The sequence below is a fragment of the Musa acuminata genome, unplaced genomic scaffold (genome assembly GCF_036884655.1).
Source record: "Musa acuminata AAA Group cultivar baxijiao unplaced genomic scaffold, Cavendish_Baxijiao_AAA HiC_scaffold_1077, whole genome shotgun sequence".
Classification (NCBI taxonomy): Eukaryota; Viridiplantae; Streptophyta; class Magnoliopsida; order Zingiberales; family Musaceae; genus Musa; species Musa acuminata.
In genome coordinates, this window is record NW_027021291.1 from 335,386 (window position 1) to 349,048 (window position 13,663).

The following is a 13,663-nucleotide window of genomic DNA, read 5'->3' on the forward strand; positions in this document are numbered from 1 at the left end:
CCGGGGGGCCGAGGAGCACGACGCAGGCGGGTGAACCACGTAGGTGTGTCTCGGGAGCAGGGGCCGAGGAGCACGACGCAGGCGGGGTGACCGCGCAGGTGTGATCTCGGGAGGCGTAAGGCCGAGGGCCGAGGAGCACAACGCAGGCGGGGTGACCGCGCAGGTGTGATCTCGGGAGGCCTAAGGCCGAGGGCCGAGGGCCGAGGAGCACAACGCAGGCGGGGTGACCGTGCAGGTGTGGTCTCGGGAGGCGTAAAGCCTAGGGCCGAGGGCCGAGGAGCACAACGCAGGCGGGTGAACCGCGCAGGTGTGATCTCGGGAGGCGTAAGGCCGAGGGCCGAGGGCCGAGGAGCACAACGCAGGCGAGGTGACTGCGCAGGTGTGACTGCGCAGGCGGGGTGATTGCGACCTGGTAGCACGACGCAGGCGGGCAGGACGCGAGGACGCGGTCTCGGGCACCACGCGGCCGAGGAACACGACAGGCGGTCGGGCCGCGCCGAGGTGGATCTCGGCAACGAGCGGCTGAGGTGCTCGGTGCAGGCAGGCTGCGACCGAGGGGCGAGACCCAGGTGGGTGGGCCGCCCTAATGTCACGAACGGTCGTCGCGCAACCGCAACAACTCCGTTCAACGAACCGTTCGTCGCTCACCCCTGCATGTACAGCTGCTTGACAGCACGTTTTGTCTTAGTTTTGGGTCATTTTGCTTGTAAATATGTAAGTTCGAACAAGCTGCAGTGTTGCAAAGCGATCGCTCACCGAACCGAGCAAAACAACCCCAAAACAGCCCAAAACGGCCCGTTTTCGCGTGCCGCAGGAGGTGAGCGGAGAACTGCCTCCGCTCACCAAAATGTCAGCCATCTCAGCCCCCAGGAACCCCCCGGGTGGCACATGGCTGGATGGGGCTTCGGTTATATACCGGGCGTTGAACTCTCTTTCGCAAGTTCGCACGTGACCCCTACGGGAACTTGTCTTCGCGCCCGGGACCAGGTGAGCGGCTGTTTGTGGGCTTGCAGCTGTTCGTTCATCCTTGAAAGCCTTGTTTTCTCCTTCCCCCTCTTTTCTCTTGTGCACACAAGGTGTTCGACGAATTGCTTGTAAAGCTTCCCCTTTCGCGAGACTTCGGGACTTGTCCGTTGCTCGTTCTTTCGATCTAACTTTCTTTCTCTTTTACAGGTCCTTCGGGACCTGCGAGAGGTTACAAAGTGGCTGATCCTTGCGGAGCAAGATCGCAAGGGCGAAGCGCGACTTAGGCAACGCAAGCTAAGTTCGCGTCTTTGCCACAAGGGTGACTCGCGACTTAGGCAACGCAAGCTAAGTTCGCGTCTTTGGCCGCAAGGGTGCCTCACGCCTTAGGCAATTCCAGCTAAGGTCGTGACATTGTGGTATCAGAGCGGGCAAGCTCTTCGATCGAACAGCGAACGAACTTCGCAACTTCGCCATGGCAAAGCATCGTGGCGAATCAAGCAAGACGGGGCAAACCGGACCCTTGCCCCAAGCAGCCGCAGGTGGGCTGCATGTGCACACTCGCTCGCATGCTGTTGGAGCCGCTCAAGAGGAGCGCGGCAGCGAACAGGACGAGCGAGAAGTTGGCAACTCTCCGCGAGCGGAGGAAGCACAATCTGGTGCGCTAACTGGGAAGAAGAGTCATAAGGAGAGACTCACGACGGCGGAGACCCGCCTGTATGTTCTGGAAGCGAGCTTGGAGGAACTTTACCATGACCAACAAAGACTTGTTGGGGTAGAGAGCTCGCAAGAGGAAGCGGAGTCTAGGATCGACAAGGTCGAGGCCCTAGTCGATCGACTGTCTGACGACACCAAAGACTCCGTGCAACACTTACAAGATGTTGTGGCGGAACTCACTGCAAAGGTGGCCATGCTTACAAGAACACTGAATGCAGGAGGAGGCAACACCCGCGCGGCACCGCCACAAAATTTGAGGGCACCTGAGCCTCATGGATATGGAGGGGCCAGAGATGCCAAGGAGCTCGAGAACTTTCTGTTCGACATGGAGCAATACTTCCGAGCTACGAGGCCCGATTCTGAAGATACCAAAGTTTCTATAGCAACAATGTATCTGAACGGAGATGCGAAACTTTGGTGGCGAACTCGTTGGGAGGAGATCCAACAAGGTCGGTGTCGAGTCGACACATGGGCGGACTTGAAGCGGGAGTTGAGAACTCAGTTCCTACCGGAGAACATAGAGTTCGTCGCAAGAAGGAAGTTGAGACAACTCCGCCAAAGTACCACCATCCGAGACTATATGAAGCAGTTTTCTGCACTAATGCTGGACATACAGGACATGTCAGAGAAGGACAAGTTGTTCAGCTTCCTTGATGGTTTGAAACCATGGGCTCAACAGGAGCTGAATCGAAGGAATGTTACCGATGTGGTCGGGGCAATTACAGCTGCAGAAAGGCTCACCGACTTTGTTTCCTCTGAAGACCCAGCGAGAAGGAAACAATCTTCAAGCAATCGCCCTCAAAAACATTCTCGAGGGAAGGAGCTCGGGGGCGAACAGAAGAAGAGGAGCTCCCAAAAAGGGCCGAACTCGAAAGGCAAGGCCTCAAAACCTGGAGGATGCTTTTTGTGCGGAGGACCGCACATGGTAAGGGAGTGCCCACAGAAACAGGCACTCAACGCTTTGACGGCTTCCATCCACCCTCCTCGATCGGACAAGGGCAAAACTGTTGCTCTTAGTTCGAGCAGTTCAGAATCCAGCAGCGACGATGAGGAGTCGCAAGGACCCCGAATGGGAGCAATGCGTTTGTTGAACGCTATGCGGGGTCAAGTGGGGGAGAACAACAAGACAAAGCAACAGAAAGCAGGGGGTAGTGAGTTGATGTATGTAGACATCAAGCTGAACGGCCAAACGACCCGTGCAATGGTGGATACGGGCGCTACCCACAACTTCATAGCCGATCGTGAAGCACAGTGACTTGGGTTGATCTTGGAGAAGAGCCCAAGCCGAATGAAAGCAGTGAACTCGGAGGCCAAGCGAATCTCCGGGTTGGCGAAGGGAGTTCCCATCAAAATCGGGACTTGGAGCGGGAACACCAACATGATGGCCGTGCCACTGGACGACTTCCAAGTGATTCTTGGAATGGAGTTTATGCACGCGGCAAAGTTGGTGCCGATGCCGTTCCTGAACTCCCTATGTATGATGGGAGGCGATGACCCCTGCGTGCTTCCCGTCTCTCGGAGAGGAACTAAGGAGCTCCAACACATTTCGGCGTTACAATTGAAGAAAGGGGTGCGAAAAGGCGAGTTGACATTCGTGGCTGCTATGAAGCTAGAGCCACTCAACGAGGAGGCCATTCAAGAACCTGCTATGGTGGCGAACGTCCTGAAAGAGTTCAAAGACGTCATGCCACCCGAGTTGCCGAAGACTCTTCCACCACGCAGAGGCGTAGATCACAGTATCGAGCTGGAGCCAGGAGTAAAGCCTCCAGCAAGACCACCCTACCGCATGCCTCCACCAGAGTTGGCAGAACTCAGAAAGCAGTTGGGTGAACTGCTAAGCGGTGGTCTCATCCGCAGCTCTAAAGCACCTTTCGGAGCTCCAGTTCTCTTCCAGAAGAAACAAGATGGGAGCCTCCGATTATGCGTCGACTACCGAGCCCTCAACAAAGTAACAGTGAAGAACAAGTATCCCATCCCGCTCATTGCGGACTTGTTCGATCAATTGGGCAAGGCAAAGTATTTCTGAAAACTCGACCTTCGGTCGGGGTATTGGCAGGTGCGCATTGCTGAAGGCGACGAAGCAAAGACTACCTGTGTGACCAGGTATGGAGCGTTTGAGTTTTTGGTGATGCCTTTCGGCTTGACCAACGCTCCGGCCACATTCTGTACTCTCATGAACCAACTATTCAAGGAGTATTTGGATAAGTTCGTGGTCGTCTACTTGGACGATATCGTCGTCTACAGCCAAACGCTCGAGGAGCACGTCAAGCACCTTCGGACGATTTTCAAGGTTCTCAGGGAGAACACTCTGTTCGTAAAAAGGGAGAAATGCTACTTTGCTCAGACTGAGATCCTATTCTTGGGGCATCGAATCGGTGATGGCTCCATTCGGATGGACAAGTCGAAGGTGCAAGCAGTTGCGGAATGGCGAACTCCAAAGAAGGTGCTAGAGTTGAGATCCTTCCTTGGTTTCGTCAACTACTATCGATGCTTCATTGCGGGATATTCGAAGCGGGCAACCCCACTGACAGAGTTGCTGAAGAAGGAGCAGCCTTGGAAGTGGTCTGACAAATGTGAGAGAGCATTCCAAGATCTGAAGCCTGCTGTTCTAGAAGAACCAGTGCTCAAATTGCCAAACTATGGAGAGCCCTTTGAAGTCCATACAGATGCTTCGGACTTCACTATTGGGGGAGTACTCATGCAGGAAGGTCATCCGGTGGCCTACGAGAGCCGCAAACTCAACGAGACCGAGAGGCGGTATCCAGTGCATGAGAAGAAGATGACAGCAGTGATCCACTGTCTGCGAGTTTGGCGACACTACCTCCTCGGGTCGCGATTTGTGCTGAGGACAGACAACATCGCCCTGAGCTATTTCCAAACTCAGAAGAAGCTCTCCCCAAAGCAGGCACGGTGGCAGGACTTCCTGGCTGAATTTGATATGGCGATGGAGTACAAGCCTGGGAAGGCGAATGTCGTGGTCGATGCGTTGAGTCGGAAGGTGGAATGCGTGAATGCTGCACAACTGGAGGGCAGAGGCCAAGCAAGTCAATTGCACTCCAACTTCCTCTCCCGGATCAAGAATGGACTGTATAGTGATCCCCAGGCAGTTATCCTGATGCAGCTCATCAAAGAAGGCAAGGCACGACGATTTTGGGTCCAGGAGGGACTTGTTTACACGAAAGGGAATAGGGTCTATGTTCCCAGAGTGGACAATTTAAGGCGTGAACTCTTAAAAGAGTGTCACGATTCCCTTTGGGCTGGACACCCGGGCATTCACAGAACGTTGGCTCTCGTGGAGAGGGCCTTCTACTGGCCGAAGATGGGGATTGATGTGGAGGAATACGTTCGAACATGCCTTACTTGCCAACAAGACAAGGTGGAGCAACGGAAGCCGGTGGGACTTTTGGAGCCGTTGCCCGTACCAGAAAGGTCGTGGGAGAGCATTTCCTTGGACTTCATATCAAGCTTGCCACCTGTAGGGGGACTTGGATCGATACTCGTGGTGGTCGATCGGTTTTCAAAGTATGCAACTTTCATTGCTGCTCTCCTACATTGTTCAGCAGAAGAGGCGGCCAGACTGATGATGAAGAATGTAGTGAAGTATTGGGGAGTCCCGCACAATATCATTAGTGATCGAGACGCTCGGTTCCTGGGACGATTCTGGACCGAGCTCTTCAAATTGTTGGGGTCAAAGTTATACTTCTCTACAAGCCTCCACCCCCAGACGGATGGCCAGACTGAAAGAATAAATTCACTCTTGGAGCAATATCTTCGGCACTACGTGAGTGCCAATCAACGAGATTGGGTGAAGCTGTTGGACATTGCCCAATTCTCCTACAACTTGCAGCGGAGCTCTGCATCCAACAAGAGCCCCTTCGAGATTATCACAGGACAACAACCGTCGACTCCGCACTCTATGGCAATTGGGTATACTGGGAGCAGTCCATCAGCCTATCATTTCGCAAAGGAGTGGCATCGAAATTCAGATATTGCGCGGGCTTACTTGGAGAAGGCGGCAAAACGGATGAAGAAGTGGGCAGACTTGGGAAGGCGACCACAGGAGTTCAAAGTTGGCGATTTGGTGTTGGTAAAGCTCCAACCAGCATCACTCCAATTCTTCAGGAAGAGAGTCCACAAAGGATTGGTGCGTAAGTATGAAGGGCCCTTCCCTATTATCAGCAGGGTAGGCAATGTGTCTTACAAGTTGCAGCTGCCGGCATGGTTCAAAATTCACAACGTTCTTCACGCCAGCAACCTAAAAGCCTACCACTCAGATCCGCAAGATGCTTCCAGAAGTGTTCCCACTCGGCTACCTCCCATCACGACCTCCTACGAGAAGCGAGTGGAAACCATTTTGGCGGATCGCAAGATGAAGCTACCCAACGGAGCGGAGCAAACAGAGTACTTGGTGAAGTGGCGAAAGCTTCCCCGAACTGAAGCCAGTTGGGAGCCTAAAGATGCCCTGCGACATGAAGAGGAAGTCATCAACAACTACCAACAAGCGTCGACGAGGGCGTCGACAGTTTAAGTGGGGGAGAATGTCACGAACGGTCGTCGCGCAACCGTAACAACTCCGTTCAACGAACCGTTCGTCGCTCACCCCTGCATGTACAACTGCTTGACAACACGTTTTGTCTTAGTTTTGGGTCATTTTTCTTGTAAATATGTAAGTTCGAACAAGCTGCAGTGTTGCAAAGCGATCGCTCACCGAACCGAGCAAAACAACCCCAAAACAGCCCAAAACGGCCCGTTTTCGCGTGCCGCGGGAGGTGAGCGTAGAACTGCCTCCACTCACCAAAATGTTAGCCATCTCAGCCCCCAGGAACTCCCCGGGTGGCACATGGCTGGATGGGGCTTCGGTTATATACCGGGCGTTGAACTCTCTTTCGCAAGTTCGCACGTGACCCCTACGGGAACTTGTCTTCGCGCCCGGGACCAGGTGAGCGGCTGTTTGTGGGCTTGCAGCTGTTCATTCATCCTTGAAAGCCTTGTTTTCTCCTTCCCCCTCTTTTCTCTTGTGCACACAAGGTGTTCGACGAATTTCTTGTAAAGCTTCCCTTTTCGCGAGACTTCGGGACTTGTCCGTTGCTCCTTTTTTCGATCTAACTTTCTTTCTCTTTTACAGGTCCTTCGGGACCTGCGAGAGGTTACAAAGTGGCTGATCCTTGCGGAGCAAGATCGCAAGGGCGAAGCGCGACTTAGGCAACGCAAGCTAAGTTCGCGTCTTTGCCACAACGGTGACTCGCGACTTAGGCAACGCAAGCTAAGTTCGCGTCTTTGGCCGCAAGGGTGCCTCACGCCTTAGGCAATTCCAGCTAAGGTCGTGACACTAAGGCAGACTCGGCGGTGAACATGGCCGAGGAGTCCGGCGCGGACGGGTTGGCCGTGCAGACGTGTCTCGGGGTTTATGGAGCCGAGGGGCACGACGCGGGCGTACTGGCGGCACTGGTCTATCTCGGGAACATGGAGCCAAGGAGCACGACGCAGGCGGGGTGACCGCGCAGGCGTGGTCGCGAGGTCCATTCAAGAACCAGCTGTGGTGGCGAACGTCCTGAAAGAGTTCAAAGACGTCATGCCACCCGAGTTGCCGAAGACTCTTCCACCACGCAGAGGCGTGGATCACAGTATCGAGCTGGAGCCAGGAGTAAAGCCTCCAGCAAGACCACCCTACCGCATGCCTCCACCAGAGTTGGCAGAACTCAGAAAGCAGTTGGGTGAACTGCTAAGCGGTGGTCTCATCCGCAGCTCTAAAGCACCTTTCGGAGCTCCAGTTCTCTTCCAGAAGAAACAAGATGGGAGCCTCCGATTATGCGTTGACTACCGATCCCTCAACAAAGTAACAGTGAAGAACAAGTATCCCATCCCGCTCATTGCGGACTTGTTCGATCAATTGGGCAAGGCAAAGTATTTCTCAAAACTCGACCTTCGGTCGGGGTATTGGCAGGTGCGCATTGCTGAAGGCGACGAAGCAAAGACTACCTGTGTGACCAGGTATGGAGCGTTTGAGTTCTTGGTGATGCCTTTCGGCTTGACCAACGCTCCGGCCACATTCTGTACTCTCATGAACCAACTATTCAAGGAGTATTTGGATAAGTTCGTGGTCGTCTACTTGGACGATATCGTCGTCTACAGCCAAACGCTCGAGGAGCACGTCAAGCACCTTCGGACGATTTTCAAGGTTCTCAGGGAGAACACTCTGTTCGTAAAAAGGGAGAAATGCTACTTTGCTCAGACTGAGATCCTATTCTTGGGGCATCGAATCGGTGATGGCTCCATTCGGATGGACAAGTCGAAGGTGCAAGCAGTTGCGGAATGGCGAACTCCAAAGAAGGTGCCAGAGTTGAGATCCTTCCTTGGTTTCGTCAACTACTATCGACGCTTCATTGCGGGATATTCGAAGCGGGCAACCCCACTGACGGAGTTGCTGAAGAAGGAGCAGCCTTGGAAGTGGTCTGACAAATGTGAGAGAGCATTCCAAGATCTGAAGGCTGCTGTTCTAGAAGAACCAGTGCTCAAATTGCCAAACTATGGAGAGCCCTTTGAAGTCCATACAGATGCTTCGGACTTCACTATTGGGGGAGTACTCATGCAGGAAGGTCATCCGGTGGCCTACGAGAGCCGCAAACTCAACGAGACCGAGAGGCGGTATCCAGTGCATGAGAAGGAGATGACAGCAGTGATCCACTGTCTGCGAGTTTGGCAACACTACCTCCTCGGGTCGCGATTTGTGCTGAGGACAGACAACATCGCCCTGAGCTATTTCCAAACTCAGAAGAAGCTCTCCCCAAAGCAGGCACGGTGGCAGGACTTCCTGGCTGAATTTGATATGGCGATGGAGTACAAGCCTGGGAAGGCGAATGTCGTGGTCGATGCGTTGAGTCGGAAGGTGGAATGCGTGAATGCTGCACAACTGGAGGGCAGAGGCCAAGCAAGTCAATTGCACTCCAACTTCCTCTCCCGGATCAAGAATGGACTGTATAGTGATCCCCAGGCAGTTATCCTGATGCAGCTCATCAAAGAAGGCAAGACACGACGATTTTGGGTCCAGGAGGGACTTGTTTACACGAAAGGGAATAGGGTCTATGTTCCCAGAGTGGACAATTTAAGGCGTGAACTCTTAAAAGAGTGTCACGATTCCCTTTGGGCTGGACACCCGGGCATTCACAGAACGTTGGCTCTCGTGGAGAGGGCCTTCTACTGGCCGAAGATGGGGATTGATGTGGAGGAATACGTTCGAACATGCCTTACTTGCCAACAAGACAAGGTGGAGCAATGGAAGCCGGTGGGACTTTTGGAGCCGTTGCCCATACCAGAAAGGCCGTGGGAGAGCATTTCCTTGGACTTCATATCAAGCTTGCCACCTGTAGGGGGACTTGGATCGATACTCGTGGTGGTCGATCGGTTTTCAAAGTATGCAACTTTCATTGCTGCTCCCCTACACTGTTCAGCAGAAGAGGCGGCCAGACTGATGATGAAGAATGTAGTGAAGTATTGGGGAGTCCCGCACAATATCATTAGTGATCGAGACGCTCGGTTCCTGGGACGATTCTGGACCGAGCTCTTCAAATTGTTGGGGTCAAAGTTATACTTCTCTACAAGCCTCCACCCCCAGACGGATGGCCAGACTGAAAGAATAAATTCGCTCTTGGAGCAATATCTTCGGCACTACGTGAGTGCCAATCAACGAGATTGGGTGAAGCTGTTGGACATTGCCCAATTCTCCTACAACTTGCAGCGGAGCTCTGCATCCAACAAGAGCCCCTTCGAGATTATCACAGGACAACAACCGTCGACTCCGCACTCTATGGCAATTGGGTATACTGGGAGCAGTCCATCAGCCTATCATTTCGCAAAGGAGTGGCATCGAAATTCAGATATTGCGCGGGCTTACTTGGAGAAGGTGGCAAAACGGATGAAGAAGTGGGCAGACTTGGGAAGGCGACCACAGGAGTTCAAAGTTGGTGATTTGGTGTTGGTAAAGCTCCAACCAGCATCACTCCAATTCTTCAGGAAGAGAGTACACAAAGGATTGGTGCGTAAGTATGAAGGGCCCTTCCCTATTATCAGCAGGGTAGGCAATGTGTCTTACAAGTTGCAGCTGCCGGCGTGGTTCAAAATTCACAACGTTCTTCACGCCAGCAACCTAAAAGCCTACCACTCGGATCCGCAAGATGCTTCCTGAAGTGTTCCCACTCGGCTACCTCCCATCACGACCTCCTATGAGAAGCGAGTGGAAACCATTTTGGCGGATCGCAAGATGAAGCTACCCAACGGAGCGGAGCAAACAGAGTACTTGGTGAAGTGGCGAAAGCTTCCCCGAACTGAAGCCAGTTGGGAGCCTGAAGACGCCCTGCGACATGAAGAGGAAGTCATCAACAACTACAAACAAGCGTCGACGAGGGCGTCGACAGTTTAAGTGGGGGAGAATGTCACGAACGGTCGTCGCGCAACCGCAACAACTCCGTTCAACGAACCGTTCGTCGCTCACCCCTGCATGTACAACTGCTTGACAGCACGTTTTGTCTTAGTTTTGGGTCATTTTGCTTGTAAATATGTAAGTTCGAACAAGCTGCAGTGTTGCAAAGCGATCGCTCACCGAACCGAGCAAAACAACCCCAAAACAGCCCAAAACGGCCCGTTTTCGCGTGCCGCGGGAGGTGAGCGGAGAACTGCCTCCGCTCACCAAAACGTCAGCCATCTCAGCCCCCAGGAACCCCCCGGGTGGCACATGGCTGGATGGGGCTTCGGTTATATACCGGGCGTTGAACTCTCTTTCGCAAGTTCGCACGTGACCCCTATGGGAACTTGTCTTCGCGCCCGGGACCAGGTGAGCGGCTGTTTGTGGGCTTGCAGCTGTTCGTTCATCCTTGAAAGCCTTGTTTTCTCCTTCCCCCTCTTTTCTCTTGTGCACACAAGGTGTTCGACGAATTGCTTGTAAAGCTTCCCTTTTCGCGAGACTTCGGGACTTGTCCGTTGCTCGTTCTTTCGATCTAACTTTCTTTCTCTTTTACAGGTCCTTCGGGACCTGCGAGAGGTTACAAAGTGGCTGATCCTTGCAGAGCAAGATCGCAAGGGCGAAGCGCGACTTAGGCAACGCAAGCTAAGTTCGCGTCTTTGCCACAAGGGTGACTCGCGACTTAGGCAACGCAAGCTAAGTTCGCGTCTTTGGCCGCAAGGGTGCCTCACGCCTTAGGCAATTCCAGCTAAGGTTGTGACACTAAGGCAGACTCAGCGGTGAACATGGCCGAGGAGTCCGGCGCGGACGGGTTGGCCGTGCAGACGTGTCTCGGGGTTTATGGAGCCGAGGGGCACGACGCGGGCGTACTGGCGGCACTGGTCTATCTCGGGAACATGGAGCCAAGGAGCACGACGCAGGCGGGGTGACCACGCAGGCGTGGTCGCGAGGGCCATGCGACCGAGTAGCACGACGCAGGCGGGCAGGACGCGAGGACGTGGACTTGGGCACCATGCGGCCGAGGTACACGATAGAGGCTGACAGGCCTCGCCGAGGTAGATCTCGGCAGTGATTGGCTGAGGTGCTCGGTGTAGGCGGATAGACCGCGCATGGGGCTGAGGCAGCAAGCTGCGCTGTCAGCCGAGCAACTGAGGCGGGCTGGCCGCGCATGGGGCCGAGGCAGCAGGCAGCACCGTCAACCGAGCAGCTGAGGCGGGCTGCCGCGCATGGGGCCGAAGGGTCAAGGCAGCGGGCTACACCGTCAGCCGAGCAGCTGACGCGGGCTGGCCGCGCACGGGGCCGAGGCAGCAAACTACGCATGGTGTCGAGGGGCCGAGGCGCGCGGGTTGGTCGTGCGTGTGGGGTCGTGGGGCCGAGGTGCGCAGGTTGGCCGCGCGCGTGGGGCCGAGTGGCCGAGACGCACTGGCTGGCCACGCGCGTGGCAGAGGAGCCGAGACGCGCGGGCTGGTCGCGCGCGTGCGGCCGACGCGGGTGTTTCGGCCGCGAGGTCGAGGCAGCGTGCTGGCTGCGCATGGGGTCGAGGGGCCGACGCAGCGTGTTGGCTGCGCATGAGGCCGAGGAGCCGAGGCAGCGTGTTTGGCTGCAGCGTGTTACTGCGCACGGGGCCGAGGCAGCGTGTGGCTACGCATGAGGCCGAGGCAGCAAGTTGCGCCGTCAGTCGAGGAGCTGATGCGGGCTGGCCGCGCATGGGGCCGAGGCAGCAAACTGTGCTATCGGCCGAGCAACTGAGGCGGGCGGCCAGCATGGGGCCGAGGCAGCAGGTTTGCGCCGCCAGCCGAGGAGCCGAACATGGGCCCAAGGGGTCGAGGCAGCGTGTTGGCTGCAGCGTGTTACTGCGCACGGGGCCGAGGGGCCGAGGCAGCGTGTGGCTACGCATGAGGCCGAGGCAGCAAGTTGCGCCGTCAGCCGAGGAGCTGATGCGGGCTGGCCGCACATGGGGCCGAGGCAGCAAACTGTGCTGTCGGCCGAGCAACTGAGGCGGGCGGCCAGCATGGGGCCGAGGCAGCAGGTTTGCGCCGCCAGCCGAGGAGCTGAACATGGGCCCGAGGGGTCGAGGCAGCGTGTTGGCTGCGCACGGGGCCGAGGAGTCGAGGCAGCGGGCTGCACCGTCAGCCGAGCAGCTGAGGCGGACGGCCGCGCATGGGGCCGAGGCAGCAAGTTGCACCGTCAGCCGAGGAGCTGAGCATGGGCCCGAGGGGTCGAGGCAGCGGGCTGCACCGTCAGCCGAGCAGCTGAGGCGGACGGCCGCGCATGGGGCTGAGGCAGCAAGTTGCGCCGTCAGCCGAGGAGCTGAGCATGGGCCCGAGGGGTCGAGGCAGCGCGTTGGCTGCGCACGGGGCCGAGGCAGCAAGCTGCGCTGGCTGGTCGCGGGCGGGGTGCCGACGCGGTCGGGCTGGCCGCGTGCGTGTGGCCGAGGGGCCGAGACGCGCGGGCTGGTAGCGCGCGTGGGGCCCGCGCTGGCGGGTCGGCCGCGCGCTTGGGACCGAGGCAGCAGGTTGCACCTTCGGCCGAGCAGCTGAGGCGGACGGCCGCGCATGGGGCCGAGGCAGCAAGTTGCGCCATCAACCGAGGAGCTGAGCATGGTCCCGAGGGGTCGAGGCAGCGCGTTGGCTGCGCACGGGGCCGAGGCAGCAAGCTGCGCTGGCTGGTCGCGCGCGGGGCGCCGACGCGGTCGGGCTGGCCGCGTGCGTGCGGCCGAGGGGCCGAGACGCGTGGGCTGGTCGCGCGCGTGGGGCCCGCGCTGGCGGGTCGGCCGCGCGCTGGGACCGAGGCAGCAGGTTGCGCCTTCGGCCGAGGAGCTGACGCGGGCTGGCCGCGCATGGGGCCGAGGCAGCAAGCTGCGCTGGCTGTTCGCGCGCGGGGTGCCGACGCGGGCGGGCTGTTCGCGCGCGGCGTGCCGACGCGGGCGGGCTGGCCGCGCGCGTGGGACCGAGGGGTCCAGGCGCGTGGGGCCGAGGCGCGCGCTGTGGTCGCGCGCATGGCCGAGGAGCCGAGACCAGCCCCAGAAGTCGCTGCTACTGGTGCAGGTCGGCTGTAGTGGAGCAACCCAAGAGAAGTCTAACGTACCGTCATTCCGGGCCCTCCTTCTAGCGCCAATCTGTTACGGTGAGTAACTTTTTAAGCCGTGGCCTCGGGGCCGACGCGGCTCGGTTCTGGGTCCGGATGTCGAGGATCTCGGGAGACATCCCTCGGGGTCTTCTGGCGGTCGAGCGCTGTGGTTCGGGGTGGTAGATCGGGTCGGCAGCTCCGCAGTAGCGCCGGGAAGAGACCACCTCGCCTTCGTTCCTGCACACAGGTCGGGTCGGAGGCTCGGCCCGACCCCTCCGACGATCAAGTTAGAGAAAGATGTGGAGGGGGTTTAGGAGGAGGAGAAAACCCCCGTGTGTTGAGTGTGTGATCCCCCCTTTTGCTTATGACTCAGGGGTATTTATAGAGGAGGTTTGATGTTACCAGACGTAGCTGTCTGTAGGGCAGGACTGCACCTTTGGTGGCGTCTGACATTGCCAC